We start from the raw sequence: 19,326 nt of genomic DNA on the forward strand, positions 1-19,326 counted from the left end.
CGTCTAACATTCAGCATAAATCTTTAATTATAATTGCATTTAAAAAACTATTACAAATAAAATAAGGATGGTGCACACCAGAAGGCAGAATGGCATAATGACATTGCTAAAGTCCTTTAAAATATCCTCAGTGGTATGTACTATGGTCAGAATCTGTGGCAGCATTTAGTTAATTATACTTAATTGGGAACTTTTTCTGTCCTGACCCTTTGTCTTCTCCTTCTCCTCCTGCAACCTGATGGAAACATCATTTGCTCATGCTTCAATTGCGGGCAGAATGATATCTGGTGAAATAAGTTGTTGCAGTTGTGATGGGGTGATTGCAATGATGTCAGTGTTATGGAAATGGAACCAAACAAAGATAAAAACATCTTTATGCAATACCCATATGTTTTGATTGAATTAGAAATTATGTGTGGACTGACATATATGATAACAAGTGCATAAGACTAGCTGGATGGAGAATCACACATCTGAATAACTGTAAAATATTTGATTCCACATTCAGGGATGGGCAAATACTAATATCGAGAAAACTCAGGTGTCAATTCTATTGATAATCTTATACATAAGAGACCAAATTGACTTCAAAATATCTTACTTTGAGAAGGCCCATAAAAAACTAGGGTTTGCTGCCTACCCCCCTATACCTTATATTACCAGACAGTATCTACTTGCCACCAAGTCGAACAAGATTTAAAATTCTGTATTTATACTTATTGCTAAAGGCATCTCTAGATGAAAAAATGACAACACTCCCATGGAATGTGGGATTTGTCAAAATATTTCTAGCACTTGCAAAATATTCACTGTTTTGTTTATGTAAAATGAGGAATTTAAACCATCTTGATTGCAGAATCAATCTGCTATATATTTTTGTAAAAGAACAGGATTGCCAAAGCACTGCTATATATAATTTTTTTAAAAAACAATGTTTTAACTCTTTTGATAATAATGAAGTCAGTTTTGGGAAATAATAGTGTCACAGCTGAGTTTGCCAATTAAAAGGTCAGTGCAGGGTTTGATCGTTTTCAAAAATAGTCCGAGATCACATATATACATTATACACTGACATGGACACACACACATGTGTATTACATTGCACGTTCCTGAAAAAACATCCCTTATCTCTGGCAGCACAAACATTTGTTCATCAACAACTTTAAGATATACATTGGTAAAATGAATCTGATATCTTGAAAGCCATGCTTCAAATATATAAATAAAACCTATTTATGGAGGTATTAGTACAAACTGTTGGTATGATCTTTAAAACTCTATATAGTTTGGGTTCAGATTACCTACAAGATCACCTTCTTCTGTGCAATCTGCACCAGATATTGAGATCTTCTGGGGGCAGCTACTCCCACCAGCCAGAACCTAACTGCAGACCATCACCCCAAGGACCTTTTCATTGCCTTCCCCAAGACTGTGGAATGACTTGCTGGGAACGATCTGACAGCTAAATGAGCTGTAGGAATTTAAAACACATCTGAAGACCTACCTCTTCTGGCAGGCCTATCCAGTCAGTCTTAATCATGAATTTTAAATGGGGAACACGGAAAGAGCCTCCTGGAAGATTGAGTAAATCCAGTTGGGCATCCCTTGGGCAACTTTTCTTGTAAACGGCCAATCTTTCCAACCCAAAAGCGTTGCATCAATTTTAAACTTTTTAAAACATTTTTAATGTGTTTTATCTCTCCACAAATGGATGAATACCAAAGGTCTTTATCAAGACCATTGCTAACAATTATGTCTATTAATATAGAAGGTTTGTCACTTGCTAAGGAAGAACTATTAGCCAAAATGTCTGAGGACATCTCGTGTGACATCTTATGTATACAGTAAACACACAGAGACATCACAATGAGAAGACCAAAAATTCTTGGAATGCAACTGGCAGTGGAACGACCTCACAGACAATCTGGTAGTGCCATTTTTGTATGATCTGGTATAGCAATATCTGCAACCTCTCTCACAGAAGTAAACAACATTGAAATCCTATCTGTGGAACTGGATAGTTGCAGTGTATCATCACTCTATAAACCACCTGAGATTGATTTCTATTTTACGCCCCCAACCAATTGCTGCAATCATGAAGCCCATTTTATTGTGGGAGTTTTCAATAGCCATAGCTGTGTCTGGGGCTATGATGAAGATGATAGAAATGGTGAAGCAGTTCTAACATGGGCCGACAATAGTAGAATGAGCCTCCTTCATGACAGGAAATTACCAACATCTTTTAATAGCGGCTGGTGGAAGTAGAGTTATAACCCTGATCTGATTTTTGTAAATGAAAGAATACTCCATCAATGCATTAAAAGAGTGTTAAACCCGATGCCCAATACTCAACACAGACCAATATGCTGCATAGCATATGCAGCTGTAAGACTAAAAAGTGTCCCATTCCACAGAAGACATAACTTCAATAAAGCTAACTGGACAAAGTTTACAGAGACCTTGGAAGCAGCTTTTTCTGATATAGAACCTTCTATAGAAGGTTACGATCTGTTTGTAGAAGCTGTGAAAAGATCCTCGAGGCTCTCAATCCCTAGAGGCTGTTGCACAGGCTACCTACCAAGCCTAAATGAAGAATCGCTAAATCAGCTACAGGAATGTCTCAGACTATTTCAAGAGAACCCATACAGCAATGATACTATAGCAGCAGGCCAAAAACTATCTACAGCCATACCTAATGCTAACAGTTCTGGCCCAATTTACTTATCTAGACGTATCTCCTCATATGAGCCAAGTAAATCCCTAAGATCATCTGGAGAGGCCCTGCTCTCGGTTTCACCTGCCTTGCAGGTGTGGCTGGTGGGAATGAGGGACAGGGCCTTCTCAGTGGTGGCCCCCCGGCTGTGGAACACCCTCCCCACAAATATCCGACAAGCCCCAACCCTTCTGGGTTTCAGAAAAGCCATGAAAACATGGCTGTGTGCACAAGCTTTTAACGAGTAATACGATAACGTTGACATGGTCTGATTTAAGGCTGAAGCATGAGGTTTTTAGACAAATTTACATATGTTTTAAATGTTATAATGTATTTTAGTGATGTATTTTTATAGTTTTAATTGATGATATGTACTGTTTTTGTTTTATTATTATTTTCTTGGCATTAAATGTTGCCAACTGTTGTAAGCCGCCCTGAGTCCCCCCGGTTGAGAAGGGCAGGGTATAAATGCTGGAAACAAATAAATAAATAAATAAGACTGCTGGATAGAGCTGCTTGAGAATCTTGATATGTCCAAGAGTAGCCGAAAAGCCTGGCAATTGCTGAGACTCCTGGATAGTGACCCTCTGGTCAACTATGGACACACAAACATGACACCAGACCAGATAGCTCACCAGCTAATTCAGAATGGGAAAACCAACTGCAGTAGAGTAAAGATGAAAATCAACAGGGTGCCAGAACTTGAAACCCGCCAGTTGTCAGCTCCTCTAAACCTGACAGAACTCAGAGAAGCTAGCAAGATGGTAAAGCACCTGGCCTAGATGAGAAGGCTATGAGAAAGGCTGCATTACGGGAACAGTTTTTGTGGACCTTACAGCAGCCTATGACACGGTGCAACATAGAAAAATGCTGCATAAAGTCTACCATATCACCTGGGACTTTGACTTTACAAAAACTGTCCAGACCCTCCTGGAAAACCGCAGCTTCTCTGTGGAGTTTCAGGGCAGGAAAAGTAGATGGAGGAGGTAAAAGAATGGTTTACCCCAAGGAAGCGTTCTTGCACCAACTTTGTTTAACATCTTCATGAATGATTAGCCACTACCACCACTCACAAAGAGCTTTATATATGCTGATGACCTAACAACACAAGCAAAATATTTTGAAACAGTTGAAAGCCAACTCACTAATGCCTTGAAAGATCTCTCCAGCTACTACAAAGATAACCACCTGAAGCCTAACCCTGCCAAGACACAAGTGTGTACTTTCCACCTATGTAACCGTGAAGCCAACAAGAAACTGAAAGTTACCTGGGAAGGCCAAGAGCTTGAACACTGTTTACATCCTAAATATCTTGGTGTCACCTTAGATCAAACACTAACATATAGGAAACACTGCACGAACACCAAGCACAAAGTAGCTGCATGCAATAACATCCTGTGGAAATTACTGGCAGTGCATGGGGTGCAAAACCACAATTAATAAGAACATCAGCCCTGGCCTTGTCTTTCTCAACTGCTGAATACGCCTGTCTGGTACAAGTCTGTCCATGCGAAGCAGGTGTGAAACATTGTGAAAGCCACCCACTGCATGACTATCAGCCTCCTCCCAGTAGACTCAGGTTAAGGAGAAGCTTCATGAGAACCACCACTCCTCTTGATGTTCCTCCAGCAACAGCACGGGTGTCTCTCTGGGCAGCTAAACCAGGCAATTCCAACTGGATGGCCCCCCATGAGGGTCTGCCTCCAGGGGTAAACTAAGAATGGGCAACTTGGAAGTCCCTAAATAGACTGAGAAGTGGAGTGGGCCAGGGCCGTAGCCAGAAATTTTTTTTGAGAGGGGTTTTGAAAATTTCGAGGGGGGGGTTGAACCCTTAGCACCCCCTCCCCGGCTACAGACATGTCAATATCTGCTTGAGATAGTGTCTGGAGGGACTCGTAATGTTTTGCGTCTCATAGACTTAGCATGGGGATTTGGTTAACCAGTTAAAATTCATGAGTAAACCAGGGTTTTTTTTTTAACCTGAAAAATTTCGGGGGGGGGGGGGTTGAACCCCTAAACCTCCCCCCCCCCCCCCCCCGCTACAGGCCTGGAGTGGGCAGATCAAAAGACAACCTGGGAAGATGGCACTACCTGCAGGAATCCTCCACCTTGTGTGACTGTGGAGCAGAACAAACAACTCCTCATATGTATCCTTGCCCACAATGTCCTGCCTCATGCACGGAGGAGTTGTTTAAAGCTATGGACAATGCGATTGCTGTTGCCCACTTTTGGTCTGTTTGTGATTCCTTTATTTTATCGCTTTTAAACTTATTTATTATGCAATGCTTTTGACACGAAATAAATAAAAATGAATTTTAAACATGTGTCTTGTGTTTACTATGTAGATAGTCCCCAAGTTACAAACATCCAACTTACAAACAACTCATAGTTAAGAATGAGGGGGGGCAACAAGAAATGAGATAAATCTTTTCTCAGTAAGGGAAATTCACTCCTGAAAGAATTATCATGGGGAAAATATGTTGCCACTGCGGCTTTCTCACCAATGTTTGTTTCCACAACAAGCCAAATTTTTCAAAATCCAATTGTTACAGGGACAGAAAGTGCGGGAAAATTTTCTGAACAGGGGCACGAACAGCAAAACAAACATGACAGGGGTGTTGACCCTTCCCTATGCTATCCAAAGCTTATATAAATATATATAGCTGGAGTTAACTTGAAAAAATGTACCTGTTTCAACTTACAAACAAATTCAACTTAAGAACAAACCTACAGAACCTATCTTGTTCATTGCTTCTGGACTGCCTATATTTTAATCTTTGTTCTGTGAATTTTAATATATGCATTTTGTAGAAATATGTTTTAATATGTCTACTTTATATTGATGATGTGCTTTCAGCTATGTTGTAATCTGCCTTGAGCCACAAGGACAGGTGGGTAAGAAATAATAATAATAATAATAATACTAGAGGCGCTCGGGACTCCGGCTCAATGGTCACATCATGCTGATCTTTTCTAGTATTAATGGGCAGTTTGATGCTCCAGCATGTGCCACATTGTGTTGTTAGAGCTACCACAGAGGCCTCGCAGGAACATGCAAGCCCCGAGGCCGTTCTGTGAGGTTGGAAAGAAATTGTTGTACCAAGTCATCCATCTGGATGTGGGAGCTTTGAAGGGGGAGAGAGAATATTCAGAATTGGTAAACGGATTTGCATGGGGTTCAGAACTGAGCCAACTTCTGAAATAATATCCCCGAACTTGAATAGATGGCTCTCCAGCAGCATCTACAAGCTTTTAATATCTCCCCAGTAGAGGAGAGGATATTGTGTCTAAATGGAACACCCTGGATTTGGCATGTCCTTGAAGAATGTGTTGGGAACGCGTGGGAGTATTGGAGCGTTGTCATAGGGCTGATCTCCATTGTCTGCTTTCTCTTTGCTGCTCTACCTCAATTATATGTGGCCTATCAGAATGGAAAAGTGGACCAAGCGCTGTCATTGGGGTTTCTTCTGTGCTGGATTGCTGGAGACCTCACCAATTTTATTGGGTGTTACTTGACAAATCAACTGCCAATACAGATCATCACTGCCATTTTTTACATTTACATGGACATAATTATGATATCCCAGTTTGCCTATTATAAGCTAAAGAACCAGAAGGTGACAAAATGTGGTACAAACTTGAAGAACGGATGTATAGCTTGGCTCTTGCTGTGCATAGTACTGTGTATGATTTTACCAAGCCAACTGCTGCTATGAAACCAAGTCCAGAATACTTTTTTAGGCAAAAGTGAGAGATCTTGTGGTATAATAGAGATGTCAGGCTTCATTTGTGGCTATGTGTCATGCGTGTTTTATTTAGGATCGAGAATTCCTCAGCTGTATAAAAATTTCTTACCTGTTGTTTGCCTTAGCCATGATGGGGAACTGTACCTACGGACTAAGTCTTATCTTAAAAATGCCTGCAACAACATATCTCATCGGTTTATACTTCTGGCATCATCTCCCTTGGCTCATTGGAAGTTTTGGAGTTTTGTTTCTAGATATTTTTATTACTGCTCAATTTATTATGTACCGGAAACACAAGGAAAGAACAGCCAACTTAGTGGCATTCGAAGTTGAACCCTTGCTGATAAATGAAGATTTCTAATGTTTATAACATCACTGTTACCTTCCTGTGAAAAGACAGGTCACATTTAGCCCTAACTATCATAAACCAAGTCTCAGTGGGTTCTAACCAAATACGACAAAATCTGGATGTGCCCAAATGTTTTCATTCTGACATTTTCAGATTTTTGGTATGCAAAGGGCGATGCTCCTTATAGACTCAGAATATTAGCAGTTCCTTGAATTTCTTTGATTTGGATGGATACTGTTACAAAAGAGAAAAGAGGCCAGATCTATCAGTTTCAGGGTGATCTTCAATTAATGGATTTTAAGAAGTTGAAATCCTAGGATATTACCCAGTGTGGGAAGAAACATGTCAAATTTTGCAAGATCAGGTGCTAAATTGCAACAAAACCAAAAACCATCTTTGTTTGAACTAATGTTTTCATACTCAAATAAATCTCAATTTCCATACTACTTTTCTGAGCCAGTGTGATAATAAATTATTTTATTTCCCAATGATATCTGTGTTTTAGACATTATTACAGTTCTTTCACAGTGTTTTGCAGCTGGGTGGCATTTCTCTCTTGCTTTGCTTGTTATTCTTGTGTGCCTTCCAAGTCATTTCTGACTCATGGTGATCCTTAGCTTTTTTTGGTAAGATTTGTTCAGAGCTTTTGCCTTCTTCTGAAGCAGAGAGAGTGTGTCATCAAAAGAGATTTTAATCCTTTTTTTTACATTTTAATGTTATATTGGTTACATAAGATTGAGTAACTAGTAACTGAGAAGTAGCCTATTAGTTGTAGGGCAGTGTTTCCTTTCTCAGCCTCTTCTATATGTTTTATAGAGGGAGTCAAAGCCTTGCAAGCTGCAATACAATCAGTAATTGGCTATTCACTTTCTTCATTGAAGTACCTAAACTTCTGTGCTAGAAAGGCCTAAGGATATATTTCAGAGTAGCATGCTAGAAGTCTCTAGCAAAGAAATCTCAGTACCTCACCAAACTACAAACCCCAGGATTCCTGTGGCGCAGGCGGGAGAGCAAGCCGGCTGCAATTAACTGCAATGAATCACTCTGACCAGGAGGTCATGAGTTCGAGGCCCGCTCGAAGCCATGTTTGTTTGTCTTTGTTCTATGTTAAAAAGGCATTGAATGTTTGCCTATATGTGTAATGTGATCCGCCCCAAGTCCCCTTCGGGGTGAGAAGGGCAGAATATAAATGCTGTAAATAAATAATAATAATAATAATAATAATAATAATAATAATAATAATAATAATAACAACAGTTCAAAGTGGTTCTTCTCTGTTCCCCCAACCCTTTAATTTACAACTTTATAAAATCAGCTGCTAATTTTGTATCCATTTAAAATTCTGTTTCTTCTGTAAGCAAATGACTAAATTTCAATGTCATAAAACAAAATGGCTTCTGATTGTTTGATTACTATGAGCTTTAATGTTATCTGCTTTATCCTCAAGTTAAAAATATCTACCAAGAATAGAAAAATACAATTATTATCTTCACAATAATATCCAGTTGTCTTTTGGATCATTACTTAAACGTTGATACATGTAGACATGTCATTGGCTGTACCTTACAGGCTTTGCTTAATTTCCTTCCTAATTACCATACATTTCAATATGGTATACTTGTTATAATAAATGTATTTCTTTTCTTTTTTATTACATTTTCTGTGGGAAAACTCAACTGATTGTGCCATATTTTTGTTATGCTTTGTTTTCTAATATTGTATAATATTTGTTGATGTTAACCATAAATATACATTGTGGATAGAATGGGATACAATAGCCAAAACCATTTCCTGAATATCTGTTGACTGTCAGATTTTCCAGATAATAATTCTCAAATGTAAGATGTGAAACTTTCTAAGGGAGTCTTAAAACCATATAGTTATAACAATCTAAATAACACATTTAAAATGTTGTATGAAAAAAGTGTTAAATGCAGTATTTTGTTTTTGGTTTTACTTCACTCTTGATTAATTTGTACCCAGTATAATTATAACCTCATTAGTTGTGATCTACAGAATGTGAAAGGCTATTCAAACAAAACTACCATTTCAACGTGTTTCTCCATATTTTTTGGATAAAGTCAATTTAATAGTCCAGTAATTGAGAAACAGCTGAAATTTTCAACAAAATTTCAATTTGGATTTCTTGTCTTTCAAATAATTAGCAAAATTAAATTAAGTGTGCATATTCCACTTGCTTTTAGCAAGGGCTTAAACATTCCTAATAGATAAAGAGACCATTCAATATGTAACTCTCAGACTTCTTATATTGTACAAATCTATTCAGGAGAAAAGATGTGATAAGCACACAGTTTTTCATTGTTCTACAAAAAGCCCTGCATCTGAAACATACTGTTTTTAAGAGAGTCTAGGTTTGCAAGTTCTGTCTCTTATTTTGGTGGGTGGGTGATCCTAGAAAACAATGTAGATAGACCTCCAAAGACCTAAAGCCAGTACTTGAACAGAATAATCATGCATTAATTGTGCTTCATTTGAAAAAAAGAGAACGTGTCACAGTAGACTAAACCAATATTTTGAATTCTGCTCACCGACTACTACGGTGAAAGAAGATGTATGTGGAATGATTTGAGTTGATTCTTCCATCCTCCTGGGATTTCTCAACAGTTGCTCTGGAGGACTGAGGGGAGGAATCTGGAATACTAAAGAAGAAGTCATTTGTGAGGTTCAGAAGAAAGCCAGAATTTGTTTGAGAAATAGGTGAATAGGTGTGAAAATTAGCCATTCTTAGTACTAAAAGCATGGCTGTTTATACATTTTTTCTTTAACAACAAAACTGAAACAAAAACAAAAGGAATACACACAACATTACATGGCTTAAACTTAGTAAAAGACACAAAAAACAAGAAATTAAAGAGGAAGGTGCTTGGCCCAGAGAGAAAAATGCTCTCACCAATTAATTAGATAGATAATTGGTCCACCTATGGATCAAGCAGACAAATCATATATTTGATATTAGGCATGAGCGATCAATAAAAAAAATAATTCTAAACTCGCTTCTAAAGTAGGTGGCGCTGTAGGTTCGTTTCTGAAACTACTTCTGATTTTTATCTCCAAAATTTGCAGAACCTAACGAATATTTGGAATATTAGAAAATAATTCGTTAATGGCAGATGCGCAAGCGCAGTGGCAAAAAAAACGCCCTGAGGGGGGACTTTTACAGGGCTCTCCTGCCCTCATTTTTTGAGCTATCTGATCAAATTTGGTACAGAGGGAAAACACATTCACCCCTGCAAGCTCACCAAATAGCAGAACGTTTCCCTTATCCTCTGATTTATGGGGAATTTCCATAGCTTATATAAGAACCCATTTTTAAAAAATTGCAGTAATTTGTTCCTGCTTTGAAAGTCTTATTTCCTGTTCCATTGGGTTATCATCACTGTGAAAGTCCTTCTTATACTTGGGTAACTTTTTTTGTGGCCGAAAATCCGAGAAAATGGTGGACATTGGTGGACAGGACACCCTGTGCTGCCACAATGCGCAATGTGCCTCCGCAGGCATCTGAGAAGGAGCCCTTTCCCTGGACACTGGCAGTGTGGGAAGCCTTAGTGCACATGTAAAGTTCACAGTGCAAACCCCTGGGTGCAATGCCAACATGTTACCGCCAGCCAAAAAGACAGGCATCCAGCCGCACACCAGGAAGGAACCTGTGGGCCACAGTGGAAAGGTCCTTCATTTGGGAAACGTGATGGTACACAGATCGCTTAGGAAAAAAAAAGAGAAAGCCAGCTTGGCATGGTCTGCTGACCACCAGCACTCCATCATCTCTCCACAAGCTGACAAGGCCCCACCCCTCGCTGGGCACTGTCGACCGGCCACCACGCCCAGAAGACCAAGCTCGCTTGCGAAACCAACAAAAACTACCCCTTTCACTTAAAGTATTCTTATAAGGGGGGAGTATAGGCTTTGCAACCCTTGGAAAGAAAAGATACACAAGGTTGAGGTCTTCTGCAACGTGTGGCAGGCGAAACAAACAAAAACTATCCCTTTCCCTTAAAGTATTCTTATAAGGGGGGAAGTATGGGCTCTGCAACCCTTGGAAAGAAAAGATACATAAGGTTGTGGTCTTTTGCAACGTGTGGCAGGCGAAACAAACAAAAACTATCCCTTTCCCTTAAAGTATTCTTATAAGGGAGGGAAGTATGGGCTTTGCAATCCTGGCAAACAAACGCTTGAGGTGGCCAAGGCCACAAACAAACCAATAAAACTATTCACCAGCCACCCCAAAAAAGCTTCTGAAATAAAAAGTAGTGTTCATTGCTTTGTTTCTTTATGGGTAAAATATTTAAAGTAAAATATAACCCCCCCCCCCAATCAATGGCGCAGCAGAAAATTCCTGCACTGGTAAATTATTTTTTTTGAAGCCCCGGTGGTGAAGTGCATTAAAGCACTGAGCTGGAGACCGAAAGGTCCCATGTTCAAACCCCGGTAGCGGCGTGAGTGGCCGCTGTTAGCTCCAGCTCCTGCCAACCTAGCAGTTCGAAAACATGCCAATGTGAGTAGATCAATAGATACCACTCTGTCAGGAAGGTAACGGCGCTCCATGCAGTCATGCCGGCCACATGAACTTGGAGGTGTCTACGGACAACGCCGGCTCTTCGGCTTAGAAATAGATGAGCACCAACCCCCAGAGTCAGACATGACTGGACTTAACTTCAGGGAAAACCTTTACCTTTTTAGATGTTTTTCTGAAACTCCCTGGCTTACTCCATTATCCAGCAGATGTTGGCAATTTGGTCTCTTGTTCCTCTGCCTTTTCTGAACCCAGCTTGTACATCTGGCAACTCTCGCTCCATGTATTGCTGGAATCTTCCTTGCAGGATCTTGAGCATTACCTTACTGGCATGGTAAATAAGTGCCACTGTATGGAAGTTTGAACATTCTTTAGCATTTCCCTTTTTTGGTATGGGGATATAAATTGATTTTTTCCAATCTGATGGCCAATCTTATGTTTTCCATATTTGCTGGCATATGGCATGCATCACCTTGACAGCATTACCTTCCAAGATTTTAAACAACTCATCTGGGATCCAATCGTCTCCTGCTGCCTTGTTATTGGCAATGCTTCTTAAGGCCCATTCAACCTCACTCCTCAGGATGTCTGGTTCTAATTCACTCACCACACTGCCAAAGCTATCCTCTATATTATTATCCTTCTTATACAGATCTTCTGTATATTCTCGCCACCTTTTCTTGATCTCTTCAGCTTCTGTTAGGTCCCTGCCATCTTTGTTTTTGATCATGCCCATTTTTGCCTGAAATTTGCCTCTGATATTTCTGATTTTCTGGAAGAGGTCTCTTGTCTTTCCTATTTTGTTGTCTTCTTCCACTTCCATACATTGCTTGTTTAAAAATAGTTCTTTGTCTCTTCTGGCTAGCCTCTGGAATTGTGCATTTAATTGGGCGTATCTTCCCCTATCGCTGATTCCTTTCGCCTTCCTTCTTTCTTGGGCTACTTCCAGTGTCTCAACAGACAACCATCATGCCTTCTTGGTTTTCTTTTTCTTTGGGATGTACTTTGTTGCTGCCTCCTGAACAATGTTGCAGACTTCTGTCCATAGTTCTTCTGGGACTCTATTTATTAAATCTAGTCCCTGAAATATATTCTTCACCCCCACTGCATATTCACTAGGAATATTTGTGAGATCATATCTAATTGCTCTGTGTATTTTCCCTATTCTCTTTAGTCTGATTCTAAATTTTGCAATAAGAAGTTCATGATCTGAACTACAGTCAGCTCCAGGTCTTGTTTTCACCAACTGGATGGATGTCCGCCACCTTTGGCTGCAAAGGATGTAGTCAATCTGATTTCGGTCTTGACCATCTGGTGAAGTCCATGTATAAAGCTGTCTTTTAGGTTGTTGGAAGAGAGTGTTTGTTATGCACAGAGAGTTTTCCTGGCAAAATTCTATCAGTCTATGTCCTGCTTCATTTGGTTGTCCCAGACCATGCTTGCCTGTGATCCCGGTTATCATTTGACTGCCCACCTTAGCATTCCAGTCTCCTGTAATGAGAATAATATCTCTTTTTTGGTGTGTTATCCATTTTTGGTGTGCTGCAGATCCTCATAGAACTTATCTAATTATGCTTCTTCAGCACCTTCCCGTCTTGAGTGGCCCTGCACGGTTTGGCTCATGGCATCATCGAGGCGCTCAAGCCCCAGCACCACGTCAAGGTAACGATCCTTTGCATGGGGACTTGATATTATATAATGTCTTATTTAAAAGCCTGTTGGAATAAAAGCAAGGAGGAACCATACTGGCTTCCTTGGACAGGGAGTTCCAAAGTTGAGGGGCAACCACTGAAAAGGCTTGCTCCCTTGTTACCACCAACCAAGCTTGTTCTGGAGGTGGAACTATGAGAAGGTTCGCTCCTGAAGATCTTAGAGCATGGACAGGTTCATACAGGGAAATGTGATCAGCAAAAAAGCCTGAACCCTGAGCCATATAGAGTTTTAAAGGTCATAATCAGTACTTTGAATTGTGCTTGGAGACAAACTGGCACTCAGTGGAGCTTCTGCAACAGGGAGGTAGTCAATTCCCTATAACCAGCCCCAGTTAGCAACCTGGCTGCATCTCTTTGGACCAGCTGAAAATTCTGAGCACTCTTCAAAGGCAGCCCCACATAGAGCACATTACAGTAATCAAGATGGGATGCAACTAAGTAATGTCCCACCGTGGCCAGATTTGGCTTCTCAATGAACGAGTGCAGTTGGCACACAAATTTTAATTATGCAAAGGCACTCCTAGCCTGGGTCTTTAAGTTCAATGCTAAGTACAGTAGTAGCACCAAACTGCAGACCTTCAGGGGGAATGCAATCCCATTCAACACAAACTGAATCCCTGTTCCCTAACCTGCCTTTCAACTGACCTGGAGCACTTCTGTCTTGTCTGGATTAAAAGTCAATTTGTTTGCCTATCCATTCCATTACTGATGACAGAGACTGGTTTAGGGTCAGGATAGTTTCCTTGGCTTTAGGTGGACAGGAGTAGTAGTGTCCTCTGCATATAGGTGACACTGTATTCCAAAACTCTGGATGATCTCTCCTAATGGTTTCATGTATGTTAAAAGGCATGGGGGACAGAATGAAACCTGAGGAACCCCACAGGTCAATAACCAATGGTTGGAACAGAAATTCCACATCACCACTTTTTGGGTGTGCCCCTCCAGGAAGAACAAAGCCATAGTAGTTGAGGTCTTCACATCCACATCCCACCCCAGTGAGACGACTGAGAAGAATACCATAGATGATGGTGTTGAAAACCACAAAGAGATCTAGGAGAACCAACATAGGCACACTCCCCCTAACCAGTTCTCTGCTTAGGTCATCCACCAAAGTGACCAAAGCTGTTTCTATTCCATAATCAGGACTGAAACCAGATTGAAAAGTATCTAGATAACCCACTTTATCCAGAAAGTCCTGTAGTTGGGAGGTCACCACACACAAGGCCACCACATGCTCCAAAATCTTGCTCAAAAAGAGAAGGTTGAAGACTGAATGATAGCTGCCATTATGGAGGGGTTCAGGGATGGCTTTTTAAGTATAGGCCTCACAACTGCTTCCTTTAGACAAGTTGTAATTCTACCTTGTTTCAAGGAGGCATTGACCACAGCCTTCAGTCATTCTGCCAGTCCCTCTCTGGCTTGTTCGATCAGCTAGGAGGCATAAGGATCTAGAATACATGTGGTAGCTCTCCCCTCTCCAATGTTCCTGTCCCCATCTCCAGGCTGCACAAATTGGAATGTATCCATCAACACTGGACAAGCAGGAGTCATAGTTACATCCATTGGAACCATATCAATAACAGCATCCAAGTTGGAATGGATCTGTGCAGCTTTATTTGCAAAATGCAGGCACAAGTTCTTCACATTGGGCTGTTGAATGAACAGTATTTTCTTCTTGAGGACCAGTATGCAATAGCCCTCTGATCACTTGAAACAGTTCTGTTGGGCAGTTCTTTAAAGACGCAATACTGGCAGCAACACATGCCTCCATTGCCTGTGTTTGGTCAGATTCTCTTCGAGTCTTCTGCCAACATGCTCTAGTCTCCATCTCACTTGCTTCATCACTACCAACTCCTTGGAAAACCAAGAGGCTGGTTTTGCTCTTCTCCATAAGAGGAGACACTCAGGAGTGATTGTGTCCTTTGCCCTGTACATTTCTACATTTGAGAGGCCAGCCAGCCACAGCTTCAACAGAATTGCCTGTCGAAGTGAGAGGAAAAATTTTAAAATCATCAGGAAGCCATATGAATCCATAAGCCTCCTGGGGTGAACCATCCTGGGGCTGAAACTTTGTTAATTTGGTGGACAGTGTCCCAGGAAACCATAATGTGCTATTATAGCACCATGTCCCTTGCACAAAGACAAAGTTCAAGCAGTGTCATAAAATTTTGCCATGTTTCTATGACAGAACCAATTAGGAAATGACATTTATCACCCAGGAACAGAAATCATAGTACACCATCAAATCACTCCTGACAGATGGCCATCAGCCTCTGAATAAGGAAATCTGTTCCTGGTTTGAAATGGTTTCATTGGGTTTTCTGGGGCTGAAAGTGTGTGACTTGCCCAAGATCACCCAGTGGGTTTCCATGGCTGAGTAGGGAATGAAGCCACAATAATTGTCCAACTCTCAAACCACTACACTACACCATACTGTCCCAAAAAGGAGCAGCTGTTTCTTCCTATGAGGTTTAAAACCTCGGTCTTTTGTTTTTTATGAATGCTCCCATGAGAAAATGTATTAAGGATGTGGGTGAACTACGATTCCCAAAAGTATTGGGTCAACTCTCCCAAAACTCCCCCAGCTGGCCATATTGGGTCTGTGTGCCAAGCTTGGTCCAGATCAATCACTTTTCTTCTTATCCCAGATTATATGGCACTGGAGACTCATATAATCCAGTTTAAATCTGATAATCTGGAATCAGATCCTGGGGATTAGGGCAGTGTAGATTCGCCAGAGTCCCCTTCCACACTGCTGTTATATCCCAAGATCTGATCCCAGATTATCCACTCTGAACTGGATTATATGAGTCCACACTGTCAGATAATCTGGGATAAGAAAATAATGTGGGATCAGATCCTGTGATTTAGGGCAGTGTAGATTTGCCTGAGGCTCTGTCCCTATATCCCAGGTTCTTATCCCAGATTATATGGCAGTGGGGACATATATTATTCTCCTCCGCCACCACCACCACCTCTTCTTCTTCCTCCTCCTTTCAGAGGAGAAGGTTTGCCAAGCTTTGGAGAACTTTTGTGTAAAAGAGGGAGAGAGAAAAGGAAGCCAAGGGAAACTTCTTCTCCTTTTCCCCCTCCTCCACCTTCCTTCCTTCCTTCCTTTTCTTCTTATCCCAGATTATATGGCAGTGGGGACTCATATAATCAAGTTTAAATCAGAAATCTGGAATCAGATCCTGGGATATAGGGCAGTGTAGATCTTCAACACTGCTCATCTATCCCAGGATCTGATCCCAGATTATCTGCTTTGAACTGGATTATATGTCCACACTGCCAGATAATCTGGAATAAGAAAATAAGGTGGGATCAGATCCTGGTGTGTATATATATATATATATAAGCTTTCCCCGCCCATTTCCAATTGTCTTCTCTCCCTGAAGTGGAAAGTCAGTCACCAACCTGGGTGGAGAGTTCTAGTTTGGGGTTTGCCAGCACGAAACCAGAGTTAAGTGATCTGGATCATGGATTGGGCTCCTTTTCCCCATTTCCTCACTTAAAGCTTCTGGCAAATGCAGGATGGAAGGCTGCAAAGGGGAAGAGCAAGTGGTTTGCAAGGGAGATCCTGAAGAGTGAGCAAACAAGACTCCCTCCTCTTGCAACCCGGTTTAAGAGGCCCATAGAAAGCAACCACTCCAGGACAGGGAAAGGGGATTTCTCTCCTGAATAGCAACCGCAGCCAGCCAGCCCTTTGCAAACGAGACTTCCTCCCTTCTGTGATTGGCTACAGGGTGGCAAGGCAAGCCCAGACTAGCCTGCACCTCCCTCAAACCAAGTTTTGATGCTTTAAAAATGCATGGCTTATTGGCTTAAGTACCAAAAAACATACGACGCCATTAGAAAAACTGGCTATCCTGGTTCGATATCACGGGATACACATGGAGGGATAACCCACTTCGAAACCCAGTTCAAAAGTGACAAAACAAACGAATTGGATCCGACATACGACAGATTCGGCTTTTTTGCCCTACCCTACTAGTTAAGCTATTTAAGTTATAGGGATTTATATTTTATGTACAGTTTCTGTGGTGTCAGTCTAGACAGTGGTGTCAGTCTTTGCATTTGAAGCCTCTGTCACCCTGCCCCTTTAAAAATCCTCTCGGGGCAGAGCCTCTGGCAAGGTACTTCTAGTTATTGGAAGAGTCAGCCTTTTCATGACTGGAAGGTGAAGTGAGAGGAAGGCTGGAAAATCTACAAAATAGCACAACCAATCAAAGCAATATTCAAATCCAGTTGGAACTGTATTCAAGTCCAGTCAGAGCTGTATTCAAGTTCAGCTGGACCTATATTAAAGTCCAGTGAGAGTTTAATATTGAGACCATCTTAGAGACAGTCGAACACCATACAAGAAAGAAACAATAAGAAGAAAAAAAGATCCAAGAGCCTCAGTTCAGCCAGAACTGTGTTTATCTCTTAAAAACTTTATCATAAAGACTTTGTAGTGAAACTCAAGAGAACACAAAATCTAAAATTCTTGTCAGTTATCTCACACAAAATAAACTCCTACCTGGAAGATGGCCATTATAAAATTAATTAAAATAATTAAAAAGGTAAACATTTTTTTCCAAAAATAGATAGACATGGCCACAAATAACTACATATATAAAATCAGTTAGTTTGGAGAAATATTTTTAGGAAAAAAATAAGCCTGGCTTTATAAAAGTAGTAAGTAAATTATATAAAACTCATAGAAACCTATTTCTATTGTTTGTATGACAAATAAATTCTCTCTGAAATTATATAACTCTATTTTGTTTAGTAAAATGCACAAATGTGTTAAGCTTATAATAATGTTGTTTAAGGGCCTACACATATATTAAAAAACTATTTATTTGGTGTAAAATGTATATTGCACAAATGGAAGTGGGTGGAAAAAATTGAAGTGCTCTTAATAAGCAGAAAGGGCTCAAATATTGAGCTTAAATGTTAGATTGTTGATTTGCTTGAGGGAGTGACAGTACTTAGTCCTCAATTCAAAACAAACCTGGAGTTTATTTATTTTCCATCTCCAGGTGAAGACAAATGGGCTTTCATAATAGACCTTGTCCTGACAATAGGAATAAATGACTATGATTTTTGAACAATTTCAAGGAGACCTAGAGACTCAATATGCAAAAGCTCTCCTTCTATCATTGGAAGTGCAGCCTTGGATTATTAGTGACAGCTGAAATGCAGTTAAAGTAAAGGTCATGCAGGCTATTGACAATAATAAATTTCAAGATTAGGAATCTTTTAGTTGGAGTCTGCTTTGGTACATACATCAAAACTATGTATAAGAAAACCCAATAAAAACGCCATATACATTTTTCAAATGTTCACTGGAATCCACTATTATCAAAACCTCTAATATATTTTGCATCTTAGCACTAGGGAAAAAAACACAGCAGACAAACTGGTCAGCTAACATACAATTAATCCTCAAATATTCAACTATCATTGTTAATTGAAGCAATGTAAAATAATTACTTGCTGCTAGGTATAAGAAATCAGGCCGATTGTTTCCTTGAATAAAGGCTCGATGTTAATGTATACAAGGTAATTTAGTTTTCAGTACATATGCCTGAGGTGAAACAACTTTAACTTTTCAGGTTAACTAATTGCCACTTCCTAAATGGGAAACAAATATCTATGGCAAGGAAAACATTTTTCTTCCTCTGTGACCTATTTATTATCAAACAAGCACCAACATCACATGAGGGACACATCTAGTGTAACAAAGAAAGTATGCCAATTTGACCCTTTTATAAATGGCATATGACAAATATATACTAAAATAGCTGCAATAGCAAATGACATGATATTCGATTTTTCATAATAGCAAAAGTTTATAGATAAGAGTTTTGAGTAATGCTGTAATAATAATAATAATAATAATAATAATAATAATAATAATAATAATAATACTTTATTTATATCCTGCCACCATCTCCCGGAAGGATTAGAGGTGGCTCACAGAACACTCAAGGTGTGACATACAAAATACAGCAAGTGCAAAACAAAACATAGACAATAAAAAGTCAAACTTAAAATCGTACATTCACAGGCCCCCTGGTAAAAACAATAAAATATAGCAATTGCTGTAGATAAAACAGCAGTATTCGATCTCACTGTTGACCAAGTAAAATGTGAAAATATTACATTTTTCAAGGAAAAAGAATATGGAAAAGTCCAAAGATATCATCAAGTCCCATAAGTTTAAACTCCAAACAGATTAGTGTGAGGCAGAATCATATACCTCCAAAAAAGAACAAAATAATTCAACT

At 39.9% G+C, this 19,326-nt stretch overlaps 1 pseudogene; it reads left to right on the plus strand.

Annotated features, from left to right (window-relative positions):
* Window positions 1-5,641: 5,641 nt before the first annotated feature.
* Window positions 5,642-7,299, plus strand: LOC100553514 (lysosomal amino acid transporter 1 homolog; annotated as a pseudogene).
* Window positions 7,300-19,326: the final 12,027 nt, after the last annotated feature.

This window comes from Anolis carolinensis, chromosome 5 (genome assembly GCF_035594765.1).
Source record: "Anolis carolinensis isolate JA03-04 chromosome 5, rAnoCar3.1.pri, whole genome shotgun sequence".
In the NCBI taxonomy this organism is placed as follows: domain Eukaryota; kingdom Metazoa; phylum Chordata; class Lepidosauria; order Squamata; family Dactyloidae; genus Anolis; species Anolis carolinensis.